The sequence below is a fragment of the Fukomys damarensis genome, unplaced genomic scaffold (genome assembly GCF_012274545.1).
Source record: "Fukomys damarensis isolate Sample0158 unplaced genomic scaffold, DMR_v1.0_HiC HiC_scaffold_23, whole genome shotgun sequence".
Taxonomy (NCBI): domain Eukaryota; kingdom Metazoa; phylum Chordata; class Mammalia; order Rodentia; family Bathyergidae; genus Fukomys; species Fukomys damarensis.
Genome location: NW_022900935.1, coordinates 44,345,689 through 44,359,244, shown reverse-complemented (window position 1 = coordinate 44,359,244; position 13,556 = coordinate 44,345,689). Strand labels below are relative to the sequence as shown.

Here is a 13,556-nt window from a genome sequence, read left to right as displayed (position 1 = left end):
TAAATCTATAAAGCTTTTAGAAAAAAATTAAGAAGTTGGTGATCTTGATTTGGACAAAGGCTTCTTTTATATGGGACAAAAGTAAAAGCACTATAAGTGAAAAAATGTGGAGTGTTGCTAAAATGTAACTTTTTTTTTTCAAAAGACATTCGTTAAGAAAATGAGAAGTTGGACTAGGGTAGAAAGTAGAAACACTGGCTTAGCATTTGAGAGAGAAAAAGGTGAGGGGAGAGAGAAGGGGAGAGAGAGAAGGAAGAAATGAAGAAAGGGAAGGGAGAAGGAGGGAAAGAAGAGAAAAAGAAATGACAAGGTAAGCTGAACACTAGGAGGACACAGCTACACGCCACGTGTCCGGGGAATGGAGAGACCCCTGCCCCGGCCCCTGCCCAGCTCTCTAATGCCACACCAAGCCCAGTCAATCTTCTGATGATGTCCCTTTCCCCAGCTCTTGGCCTCGTGCTCAGCATCCTCTTCAGCCCACAGGGCCCAGCTGCCCCATCTGTGCCATGCTCATCCCGGTGGGGAAGGCACCACCATGAGAGGGGCAGTGGGCTTGCCTGCCCCTGGGGGCCCCATCGCGCTTGCACCATGGGCACTGCTCCCTTGCTGCCCAGGGTGGGGATGGCAGGCAAGGACCGATGCTTGGGGTGTCTTGGAAACAGAAGGGCCACGGTGGTGTGGCCACGCTGGCAGACCGGAGAAAGCACAGTGCTGCTTTATGAGGGAGTCAGCTGAGCCTTTACATTCTTCACCCAATTGACTAAGTCATTTTCACAGCGTAAAATGAGCAAAAAATGTAATCATTTCAAGGTGTCTTTCACCTCGAACTCACTCAAGCCCACAGCTAAGGGGTTTTTAAAAATACATATATTTAAAGCAAATATTATTGCAAATGACTACTCTGTAATTTGGATTAATTGCTTTTGGGTTTTTCTGGAATAAAATCTTTAAGGAAAACCCATAAAAACCCTGGAGCCCAGGGCAGCTGCTCCTGCAGCGGGTCTTCCACAGGGAGTCCAACACCACCCCACCAGCAACAGTAGTGGGTCTCAGGGTCACCTGCTGGGCCAAAGACCTGCACCAGACAGAGGCCACCCTGAGTGCCCATCATGCCCAGCTGCCATGGCCTGGGAGCCTGCGGAGCGGCCCACGGCCCCACCTAAGTTTCCAGGAAGGGTCTAAGTCCACTGCAATTCCCTCTGCAGTGTGAGGTCAGCCACTCAGATGACCCTGCTGGATCTGCCTCAGGGACCCCCCAAGGGGAAATGTGCCAGTGCAGGGCTGGTAGGAGCTGGGTGATGGCTGAGTCTGAGGCCCCCTGCAGCGTGGGGCTGAGTGTGTGTCGGGCACCAGGAGAGTGGTGCAGAAAGAGGGAGATGAAAGGCTCCACTCAGAGCCCCTCTGCACTTTCTGCCTTCCTGGAACATCCTAGGGAGGGCCAGCCTTTTCCTGCCACAGGAGCAGGGAGGCCCCAGCTGCGTGTACATGGTTGGTGCTGCTGCTGCTGCCAGGAGGACAGGGCAGGGCTGTTCAGGTGCCTCTGGGGATCCTGGAGAATTTCTTCAGTTAAATGAGGGCGAAGGGCAGAGAGTCTGGAGGGCAGGACACAGATGTCACCTGTCCACCATTTGCCTGCTCTATGGAGCCCACTGTTATGTTCCTGCAGCCTGTCTCAGGGGTGGGCACCACCTTCCCTTCAGTGCCTTCCTTCCATCCACCATCTATCCTGCTATCTGCCCATCCATTCCTCACCCATCATCAATCCATTCATCCTCCATCTGATCAACTACCCTTCTATTCACCTCCCATCCATAGACTAGCTGTCTTCTATCCATCTCTCCACCCATCACTGACCCCTCCATCACTCCAGTTACCCATCCATTCACCCCACCATCCATACACTACCCATCCTCCATCCAACCAGCCTTTCCTCGGTCCACCATCTATCCATCCCTCATCCATCCATCCATCCATCCATCCATCCATCCATCAATCCTCCATTCTTCCATCTACACATATGTACCCACCCATCCATCTGCCATCTGTCTATCCATCCATCCATCTCTCACCCATCCCTCTGTCCATCTTTATCCTTCCTTCCATCCAACAGCCAGTCAGCAGTCATATATTGATCATCTGTGTGACACTCTCTTGTAAGTGACAAAGGATAAGGGGAAACAAAACAGGCAGGAATCCTACCATCTGGGAAACTCCCTCAGGATTGTTTGAGGAGGGAATAGATCTTGAGGCTTTGGCTGTGAGGACTTTGGGTGAGAGAATGTGGACAAAGAAAGCACCAATGCCCTGAGGGGAGAATCTCAGCTCCTCCCAGAACCTCCCCCCATCACCTCTCTGGAGCAGGGACTTGAGCAGAACCAACTCTTCCCAGATGAGGCCACTGTTCTGGTGGAACTGTAGGTCATGAGGCTCCTGTGGATGCGGGACAGCAGAGCCCCATAGTCATGCCCTGGAGAACCTGGAAGAGCTACCTGCGGAGGGTAGAGAGGAAAGCAAAGTACACCCCAGGCTGAGCCTGCACCAGAGAGGTCAGAATATTCTCTTGACTCAGGAAAACCTTCAGTCCCTTACCCATCTCTGACCCACTTCAGCTTCGGGGATTAGGAAATGGCTATGGGCAGCCTGCCTGGGTTCACTTCTACATACAGGCCTCTTTTGTCTCCACAGCACCCAGAGAGGTATCTACTGCTGCACCTGCTCTGTGAGAGGGATGGGCTCAGGTTGTCTCCTTATGGGTACCTGTGAGGATACTTCGTGGAGGAGGTGGCTTTGCAGCACTGATAAACTCCTCTCCTTTGACCAGTCGCATACTGTCCAGATGCAGGGAGGGCTCCCTGGAAGCAAAAGTGCTGGTCCTTTTTGGGAAGAAAGCAGGGAAAGCAAGACCTCCTCAGATTTATGACAACACCCCCAAACTCAAGACTGGCCATAAGGACACCCCAGGAGTTAGCAGATGGAAGTGGCTACCATCAGGAAAGCTAGTATGAAGACTGTAAGCAAGCTGGAGTCCCGGATCCCTTCCCTCCCCCATGATCAGGTGCCCTACCCATAGGCTGGCCAAAGTCCCAGGGGTGCAAGGAGCTGACTGTGTGACTACCCCAACTTGGTCCCAGGAAGCCAGCAGCCAGATCCCTTCCTGGCTCCCCAGGAACTTGCCTGGGAGTCAGATAGATCCCTAAAGAGACGGACATCCAGGGTTCTCAGCATCACCCAATCCTTGGCTCAGGTCTTCTGGTCAGCGCTGAGGCATGTACACACAGCCAGGCATCAGCAGGATCTGTGGAAAGAGAAAGACCACAACAAAGAGAAAAAAGCCATCTGAAGGATGCACAGACCACACGGGCAGGGAAAAAAAAAAAAAAGAGCTTTGTATAGCCAGAAAATTTCAAAAACAAAGATCAGACAGAACAGAGGGGGGAAAAATCACCCAAAAAGTTTTTCACAAAAATTATCCAGAACTGAAATTTCCCATTTGAAAGAACTCACAGTGGATTAAAAGAGCCACAGTTTAGGGTGCATATTTGTGAAATACCAGAACACTTGGGATAAAGATTCTCTGTGATCCCAAGAGAAAGGGCTAAGTCACAAAGCCCATAGCAACAGCATCTTCTCAGACTTCCCAACAGATGGCTGGATGAAGGGAACAATTGGCTCACATTCTCTCAATTCCAGGTAAGAGAAATCATCTCCAATTCTATACCCAGCCCAACTAACAATAGAATAAAACACTTTACAGACAAAGTTCTAGCTGAAGATGTTTCCCCATGCATCCTTTATCAAAAGTCGCTAGAAAAGGTGCTCTGAGAAATAAGAAAGTCACCCAAGAAAATGCACACCATAAGTAGCATTTCTGAAGGAATTTCCTGAAAGGGTGGAACCCAGAGCTCCTGGTACAGTGGCTTTGGACAGGATGCGGGGTTGGTGGTTCCTGTTGGAGCATGATGAACCTGGAGATGCAGATGCCACAATAAGTATTCCTGCAGTCACTGTCCCTCAGTGGCATTTGGGTGGGACTGGCTCAGATTCCCCTCTGACCTGGCCGATCTTGACTGCATACAGATAGGGTGCTGGCTTCTCTCCGGAACAGCTTCCTGTGGTAGATGTGACATTAGCCACATGCCTAAAAAAGCTCCAAAACTTATCATTCTGAAGTCAAGAAACTGAATGGACCTCCCTGGCTCAAATCAGGGAGTGGGCAGGACTGCTTTCCTCTGGGGACTCTACAGTGTGTCTGTCCTATCCTCTCCAGCTCCCAGGGACTGGCCATGTTTCTTGAAAATGGCCTCTTCTGTCTCCAAAGCCATGGAGGCTGCTTTCTCCTGTGACTTCACTCAAACTATCACACTCCCAACCTCCTCCACCACAGGTGAGGACCCTGTGATCACACTGCCACCTTTGAATATCTGGACCATCCTCCCCAGCTTGAGGTCAGCTGAGGGTGACCTCAATTCCTGCAACCTCAATTTATCCCCACTACTGTCTTACATTTCTTCCCCTCCTCTCATCCTTTATCCTTCTGCTCTAGGCACATTTTGCCTCAGGGCCCTTGCACTGACTATTCTCTCTGCCCAAGTGCTGTTCCCCAGAGGTGCAGGAGGGCCTCTCCCTAATCTCTCGACCCTGCTTAAAAGTGTCCCCCCATGCATCCTCCCCTGTTCAGCCTGTTGGAAATCATGGCTTCCTTGAGCCTGAGTGCTCACTCTCCTTCTGTGTCCACAGTACTTAGGGTCTCCCAGCCTGCTACCCCAGTATGGGTAGTAAGAAGGCGAACTTGAGGAGGATGGGGAGACTCCCCCACAGCTCAGTCACTGCTGTGACCTCAGAACCCATGGCTGAGTGTGGCACACAGACAGCAACGAGCAAACATAGAGTTGTGCTGTAATCTGCCGGACACCTGGTCTTGGCCAGCCCCATTTCCCACTGACTTCTAGCTGAGTCTTGTCTGGTCACCTGTTCTCAGGGCTGTCACCTGTCAGGGACACTGCTGCCTTTCCTCCCTGCCTCAATGTATCTGCCTGTCCTGGACATCACATTAATGGAGCCACGCGCCATGTGATCTGTGTCTGGCTTCCGTTTCTTGTTGTAGCATGTGTCAGAGCTTCGGTCCTTTTACGGCAGGTCCCCTGTTCAGGGCTGTCACCTGTCAGGGACACTGCTGCTTTTCCTCCCTGCCTCAATGTATCTGCCTGTCCTGGACATCACATTAATGGAGCCACGCGCCATGTGATCTGTGTCTGGCTTCCGTTTCTTGTTGTAGCATGTGTCAGAGCTTCGGTCCTTTTACGGCTGAGTAATATTCCAGTGTGTGTGTGGAGCACATTTCATTCACCCATCAAGGTGACTGCAATGTTCCCCATTCACTTCAGTTGCATTAAGCTTTGGGTCTGTATTAGGTGATAAAACTATAAATCAGATGGAAGTAACAGTTGGCACAAACCCTGGACAGTGGTGAACCCCACATCGGCGGAAGGGTCATTTAGCTGGCCGAGAGGCTGCAGGGAGAGCTTGGCCTTTGCTCCTCCATCCAACAAGCAACGAGGACTGGTGCTGACTCTGAGTTGTGCAATGTGTGGGTTGAGCTCTGTTTGTATGCTCATTTCAAACACTAAAAGCCTTTAAATAACAGCCTTATTGGGATATAGTTCACATGCTGTATCTTATGGCTTGGACCTAAAATGTGCCCCAAAGGCCTTAGAGAAGTGATTGGATCATAGCACTCAGCCACTGAAGCACTCACAGCTGGATGGGCCCTTAGGGTGGGGTGTACTTGGAGGGAGTGATTCATGGAGGTGTGACCCTGGGGATTATATCTGGTCCCACACCTCCTCTCTGGCTCCTTCCCTCTCTCTGCTTCTGGCTGCCATGAGGCCAGCAGCTTTTCTCCCCCACTCCCTTCCACCATGATGCTTCTGCCTTGGAGCAGCCAACCACAGATGGAACCCTCTGAAACAGTGAGCCAGAGCACACACTTCCTCCTTTGGGTCGCTAATGTCAGGCATCTTTTCATGGCAAGGATATGGTAGCACATCATAACAGCCACCCTTTTTTAACTGAAAGAGGCTGTGGCACTAGTACATTCACACTGGGCACACCCTGCACCTAGTCCCAGGAGCCTCCATCACCTGGGCTGGGCTGCAGTCACACCCTGCCTGCCCCTCCCTGAGCCCCTGGCTGGTGCTAAACTGCTCTCTATGGATTTGCCTATTCTGAGCATTTCAGAAGGCGGGACGTGGTCCTGTACAATCAGTTCCACTCACCAGGCGTCACACTGTCAAGGCCCATTTGTGTTGGAACACCTGTCAGTGCTGCTTCTTTCTAAGGTAAATGATGCTTCCTGCCCAGGGTAGGCTGCCTTCTCCCCGCCCGCAATGCTTTCCTGTCCTCCCTTCAGTGTGGTCCAGAGGTCGCTGGGCCTGCTCCGGTGCTGGAAGACTGGGGACAGCATGGGCTCCCACTTCAGGGCCAGTAGCCTTTCAGCCTCATGTTGCCCTTCAAGGAAAGGACTTTTGGAGCAGCCTGTGAAGACCACTCTTACCATTCTGGCCAGGCCCTGCAGGGCTGACCCAGGGCGACACCTTGCTGATGCCTTGGGACAAACTGGGACCAGAGAGCAGCCAGGGTTCCAGGTCGGGTTGCTCTTATTTAGCAGAAATCATACACACAAGGGGAAATCACACAATGCTGATTTGATTGGGAAGGCAGCTTTCAATGAATGACATCATCCCCAGAACATAAATCTTGGTTTGTATGATTTATTTATGTTAAGAAATCCACAGATGATGCTGAGTTTTCAATGGCTTTGTTTAAGTGATAGTTTTGCCTTTTTAGTGAAAGTTGGAGCGATGATAAACAGCTCCAGCTGTAAAAATTAAAGGCAGAGGGGAAGCCAAGGTGATTATTACAGAAAAATGCTGAGTGGGGAGGGGCATTTGGCCCTTCCATCCTCTAAAATGAAAATTACCCTCTGCCACAACGTGCCACGAACAATTACCTGCTGTTTATTAATTAACCTCTTTTAAAAATGCCACATTTCTATGAGAAACTGTTATTTCTCTAATGTGGAAACTGGCTCACTGGTACTCGTTAGAACCACCAGGTCCCATGTGGGCCAGGCTCCGTGCACACTTAACGGACACCTATTTAAGTGACACCTTTATGATTGGAAATACCTTATTAGAAGTGCAGAGACCGAGCGTGACCTGCTCAGTGTGTTAGTCCCCAAGTGAGCCCAAGGCTGCTGCTGAGGTGTGGGTGCCCCCTGTCCCCAGGCAGACGTGGCTAGTCCCTGAGGGGTATGGCAAGGGGGGCTGCCCAGCAGGAGGTGAGTTCAGGAAGCATGGACCCCTCATGGTCTAACCCTCTTGGGCCCAGGCACATACTCAGTGCCCAAGACCTCACAGGCAGGGTGGGGCTCCCCTCCATGTCATACCTCTGTCACTCTGAAAGCCGAGTCACCTGGGCTAAAGGTGTGTCAGCAGCGCCTCACCTGAGTCTGGCTGTGGCTGCCTGTGAGGACAGGTCCCTGTCCCTGCCTGGGCGGCTCACGCCCCTGAGTCTCAGTGGAGCCCTCTCAGCACCTGCCACAGGGGGTCACTGTGCGTGTCATAGGGCAGTTTTGAGATCCAGGGGCGGGAGGGAGCCAGGCCCAGTAGCAGCCCTGGTTTCAGGGTGCCAGAACCCTCTAGAACAGAATGACGCAGCTCCCAGTGTCTCTCTCTGCCCAAGCCCACATCCTGTGCAGGGAGGGCCCTGCAGCTCCTCTGCTTCCCTCCTAAATCCCCGTGTCCTTACAGCAGGGCTATGGCACCTGGTTCCCTAACACGGCCCTGTCACATGCTGCTGGCATCGGCTTGCTGAATGCCACATGGGAGCTGGAATAGGCAGGAAAGGGGCTCAGTCTCAGCAGGCAGGGATGCTTGCCTGGACTTCCAGGACCTCCTAGGACACCGTTCCTGGGGTCTCTGTTCTCTGTACTTACCAGCCCAGGTGCCCAAGCATGGGAGGTCAGAGATGCCCAAGTCTCCAGGCAGCTGTGGGACACAGCTCCTGCATTCCACTCTCAGTCCCAGGCCCACTCTGCCCTGCCCTAGTCTCTCCCAAATGCGAGTGAGTGGATGAAAGAATGCTGGGTCTAAACCTGGGGAGACTGTTAGAAGCAGGGAGACCCACAGGCCCTGACAGGACCTTAGAAGAGCCCAAGGTCAAGAGGAGGGGGTCTAGCCAGGGCAAGTGGCACAAATCTGTCATCCCAACATGCCAGGAGGCTGAGGCAGGATGATTACGTTCCAGCACAGCCTGGGGAGTTTAGTGACTTGGAGACCCTGTCTGAAAGTAAAATATAAAAAGGGTTGGGGATGTTGCTCAGTGTGAAAGTTGTGGGTTCAAAACAAAGTACCACAGAAGAAAAAAAGGAGAGAAAGGGAGGGAGGGGAAGAAAGGAATAGGAGGGAGGGAGGGAGGGAGAGGAAAGGAGGAAGGGGAAGGGAGAGCAGGAGGGAGGAGAAGGGAGAGGGAGGAGGGATCCTTTGATGGAACCTGCAGCTCCCCAGAACCACCTCTCTCCTGGCTAACCTGCTTCCCCTCCAGCCCGGGCAGGTGCCCCTCAGACTCAGCTCAGGTGAGAGAAGGGCTGCTGCCTCTGCAGCTCCTGCTGTCAGCCCCACGGAGCGGAGCGGAGCATTTAGGAAGCCGGCTCTCGCCTGGGTGCCGTGGCTGCACAATACTGTACTGCAGGCTTGTTCTCCCACCTCAGACTGGGAAATGGGGCTCAGGAAGCTGCCCGCACAGGCTGATTTCACTCCACCCCAGCTGCGGGGTCTCAGCTTGTCAGGCTCCACAGAGGAAGGGGGGACACATGCCCTGTGGCCGCTAGCTGTGTGCCCCTAGTCCCACTGTATGCCGAGTGCAGTGAGACTCCCCAGGCCCGACACCCAAGGTCCTCAGTGAAGTGACCCAAGGAGCTGCAGACACACCAGGCTAAGAACAGATGTATCCCTTCCTTTGTTGGGGGCCTCCATGCCTGACAGGGTGCTGATTGCTGAGGGGAGGATTCTGGGGCGAGGTATAGCCGTCTTTGTCCTGGGGCACGGTACCCCTGCCCTACTGGGGAGGTGGGGGATTGTTCCCCTAGGACACGCAGACTGACCCCATCACTTTGGGGTAACTCCAAAGAACTAGTCATTTTTTTCCCTGCCCAGTGCCCTTCTGGTCTCCTTTTTCCTGCCTGCTCAGGAAGCCCTCTTCACCAACATGACACAGCAATTGGTTTCCTAGAAAGCAGAGGGGAGAGGGCCTGCTGGGGAGCCCACCTGGGGTCCCGTGCAGGCTGAACCCTCTCCCTCCCCGGGTTTCATGGTTCCAATCTCTCCATCTAAAGAGACGCAGACACTCCAGGAGGGGCACTGCCCTGCCCTGGAAGACTTAGTCCTGAGGGAGGAGGAGGAGGCTGCTGGGACAGGGTGTAACCCCAGCAGTTAGATGCATGTGGCCTGTGGCCTGCTCTTCTGCTACCCCAGGGTCTCGCCCCAGCCCGTGTCCTCTTCTGGATTCTGGTATTCCGGCGGCTGGGTCTGAGCCCCTTATGTTACATTTCTGGGTACCCTGGGCCCCAAGGATACTCAGAAAACAGCATCAGACAAGCAACCAGCTAGGGGGTGGGCAGAGGGACCCAGACGCTCCTCCCTCCCTCTGCCTGCGGGAGGGGAGTGCTCCGGAAGTCAAGGGGGAGGGAGGAGGTGGGAAGAGAGTGTTCCTGGTCAAGGCACTCCCTCCACTACACCAAAGCCTGGCATTTCCACCTGAAGGTCTCCTACCAGCCCCACTGGAAGTCTAGAGGACCAGGCACCTGGCCCCAGGTTGGAAAGGGGAAACCCAGGTGGAGGAGAACCTGGCTGCCCCTTCTGCCCACCTGCAGGGTACTGAGCCACAGGGACAATTCTGATTTCCAAACCAAGCTGGTCTGCAATGCCTGGTGGGGTTCACAGCCCTGAGCACAGGAGGACATGTGGATTTCTTCGGGGTGGATTCCGAGTCTGCTCCCCTCTGTGCCGGCTCACTTGGGCAGCTGGGGGTGGGAAGCCAGCTTCCTACCGGGCAGCTCCTGGGTCCAGGCTGCCTGGTCTTGCGAGGCAGTGCCTGGGCTCTCAGTTTTCGTTGCTGCCAGGGCCTTGCCCGAGTGCAGGAAGAAGAGGCAGCGGCTGCGTGTAGGGGCAGCCATCCGGAGGCACGGCTGTGGGCCTCCGAGCCACTGCACACAGGGTGCTGTGGGCCGCGGAGTCCCTCACCTGGGGACAGCAACGGGTAGATGGGGGCCCGGGCACAGGTCTCCCCAGCTGCACCTGGCGGGGTGCAGAGTGAGCTTGTGGCAGGAGAGCACACGCAGTGTCAGCCCAAAGGCAGGATTCGTTGGAGAATTTTTAAAGGTTCTGGGATGGAGAGGGAAAGTGTGGGAAACAGATTCCGTTTACTGCTCCCCAAAGGGATTTTGAAGGCAGCACAGAGCTGTAGGCTAAGCTCCCGCCCTCCCAGGAGCTGGTCCCCTTTGGGAGGACGGGAGTCCAGTCTGCAGTCTCCCACTCTTAAAACAAATGTAAACAAACAAAACAGAACGGCCCACCCTTCAGAGCCCCCCCCAGAGCACATGGCAACCCCCAAGCCCGGGGACACACCCTACACATCTGGCAGCACCAGGCAGCCTCAGCAGCCAGGCCACAGCAGGGACAACTGTCCCTGTGTTCCACAGACATCGGTTTTTGAACAGAGCGTGTATGAGGTTTCCTCAAAATTGGCCTCTGGGTTCAATTCCTAGGAAGTCGTGACTGGGTGCTCCCTGACCCATTCCTCCCTTCCCGGTACCCACTCAGGAGCAGGAACCTGGTGTTGGCACTAGGAGGGCCCAACTGGGGTCAGAAACCAGGACCCGAGCTCTTCCTTCAACTCAAAGCCAGTTCCCAGGGCAGTTCTGATGGAGGGAAAAGGGGCAGAATCGGGCCCGGGGCTCCTGGGGCCCCAACGCAGGTGAGGCTTAGTGCCCGGGGAAGCATCTACTCTGCAGTTTCAGAGGTCTGTCTCGGAGGAAATGGCCCTTTAGGGGGTCCAAGCCCCACCCCAACCACTTCCGACTGAACCGGAGGCCTGGGGAGCAGCATCTGCCTCTGGGCCAGAGTCTGGGTCTGACCCACAGCCTGCCGTAGCTTTTCCCTCTGTGTAGCGGGGGCCACATCATCGCTTCTGGGGCCCCTCCAGCCTCCAGCCTGTGGTTGAAATCTGGGGTTCTTTTCAACCAAAAGTGAGGCTGGAGGGTGTATCCTAGATGGAGGCCCTCATCTTGCCCCAGTGGGGCACAATGTCTGTGTAGGGGGATTGAGGTGGGTTCCTGCGGGAACCCCTATGCAGCCAGAGCTCTGGGGAAAGTTTCTCTGTAGACCCTCTTGGCTACCGAGATAGGAACCAGAGGATGAGCAAAACGACCAGAAATTCTGTAGAGCCCCCTTCTCCCAGAGCATGCCGAGTGCCCAAAGACTGACCAAATTTAAGGGACACAGAGGAAAGGGAGGGAGAGGTAAAAAAGTGGTCAGCACCTGTGGCCCAGCAGGGGTTCCATCCCCCACACCCAGCAAAAGCGGGAGGCTGGGAGGGGCAGCCTAGCCGCTGGGACCGGCTTGGGCAGGGCCTGGCCAATGGCTGCCCCTGCCACCCAGAGTGGGTGTGCTAACCCGGGAGTACTAGGCTTCCTGGGGGACCTCTGGGGCCAGAACCCCCCTCACCCACTGTCCTCTCTGAGCTGCTTTTCTCCCCATGCAACCTTCTCCAGGGTAGTGGACTCAATCTGGGTTCCCACTCCTTCCCGTGCAGCTGGTCCTGGAAGCTGATAGCACCACACCATCCTGTCCTGAGGGAACTGATGACCGGCTGGCCCACACCTCACAGCCTGCCGGAGGCCAGCAACTTCCACCCCAGACATGGGGTCCTTAGGTCAATGTCAGCCTCAAGACTCCCTAGAGCTTGAGTTGGTCTGAAAGCTACCTTCAAGCCTCTTAGCAACCATCTTTTTCCTTCAAGGTAAACTTGCCCTACTCATTCCCTTAAGTCCCCTCAAAACCTCTGCCAGGCAAGGACACCGATGTCCTCCCAGGCTGGGTGGAATGGCTTTCCTGGTGTCACCTTTTCGCTCTGAGGCTTCTCCATGTTTGACCTGCTCTCCACTTCTAAGCCTGGCCACGCGGGGGCAGGGCCTGGCCAGTGCAGGGCCCAGCCTCGCCAGGGCCATGGCCTTGAGGGTGGCCTGCTGGGCCCCATGGCAGGCTAGGGACACTGCCTACTGGAGCTGTGGCAGCGTGTGGGGACCTCACAGCTCAGCCTTGGCCTCCGACCCCCTCCCCTGGCAGGCTGGTAGCCACAGTAGCCCCTCCCACTCCAGCTGCCCTGGCAGAGGGCAGGGAAGAGACACCAAGGCCTGGCCTGTTCCCCACGTTTCGGAGGTCAGCACAAGATGGAGGGCTGTTGCCCCCTGCCTGGCCAGACCCTGGACAGTCCCCTGTTGAGCCTAGGATGGGGCAGGAAGAGGGCCTGGGCAGAAGGCTGGGCCTTCCTAACCTTGCGGCCTTGGAAGCAGGGGCAGGAGGGCTGGGCTGGGCTGGGAAGGGCAGAGATCCCCCCGCAAGGTGACAGACCTCACAGCTCCAGGGAAGCTGCCCCACTTCACACCAAACCCCTGAGTCCACAGGCTGGGTCTCAGACACCTGGGTGCAGAGGTACAGGTGCGACCTTGAGCCCTCTCTTGACCTGCAGCCCACCCTACACCCTGGAGCCAGCTGGGTACTGTAGCAATGCCCTCTCCCCACCGGCAATCTGCTCTGGGAACTCTGAGAAAGAGCACCAAAGCCCGCCTGTATTTGCCCAGCTCAAGGGGACCAGGGTCGGCAAAGGGAGGAGAAGCAAAGGACAATAGGCTCCTGAAAGGCCACAGAGAGTGGACCCTCTGACCCGCAGCTACACTCACCTGGGACACGAAAGAGTGGAAGTAGTGGTCAGCAGGGAGTTCTCACTTAGAAAGCGAGCAGGGTGCAGATGGGCCCTTGAGCTGTGGGTGATGCAGAGGGGTTGGAATCCGGCTGCAGAGGCTCAAAGATGTAGGGCCCAGCGCAGCTCCTCCAAAGCCTCTCCTTAGGGTGGCCAGGCTGCCGCCTCCCCATGTGGCGCCTCTCTGTGAGGACCCCCGGCTCCTGGTCTGCTCTGCTCTTTCGGCCCTTTCAGCTTCAAAGCGCGGGGTTCCGAGTGGAGGTCTTGGGGCTGCCGATACTTGTTTCGTTGCACAACAAAGAGGGGGGTGAGCATGGCTAGAAGCCCCATCAGGAGCGGCGGGGAGACCCCCAGCCGCCTGGGACTCAGGTGTCCCGGTGACAGCTCCTTGTCCTGGGGGACCTGGGAACTCAGAGGCAGCAACCCAGCCAGGGCAGCTCCTTCGTTTCCTTCCAGTTCATTCTTCGAATCCAATCACGCGCCAGTGAGGAATCCGCGCTCACCCCACCAGGTTCCCC

General features: G+C 55.2%; 1 protein-coding gene across 5 annotated transcripts in view; it reads left to right on the top strand.

The window, feature by feature from the left end:
• The first annotated feature begins 11,935 nt into the window (after positions 1–11,935).
• Prdm16 (PR/SET domain 16) overlaps positions 11,936–13,556 on the top strand; it is a 279,740-nt gene continuing 278,119 nt past the window's right edge. For 4 of the 5 annotated variants that reach the window (XM_010627787.2, XM_010627785.2, XM_010627784.2 and 1 more), the window contains exon 1: positions 11,937–12,078. The gene's annotated coding sequence lies outside the window, so the exon portion shown is untranslated. Of the gene's footprint in view, positions 12,079–13,556 lie in introns of all 5 variants that reach the window. The other variant, XM_010627786.2, reaches the window with a different exon arrangement.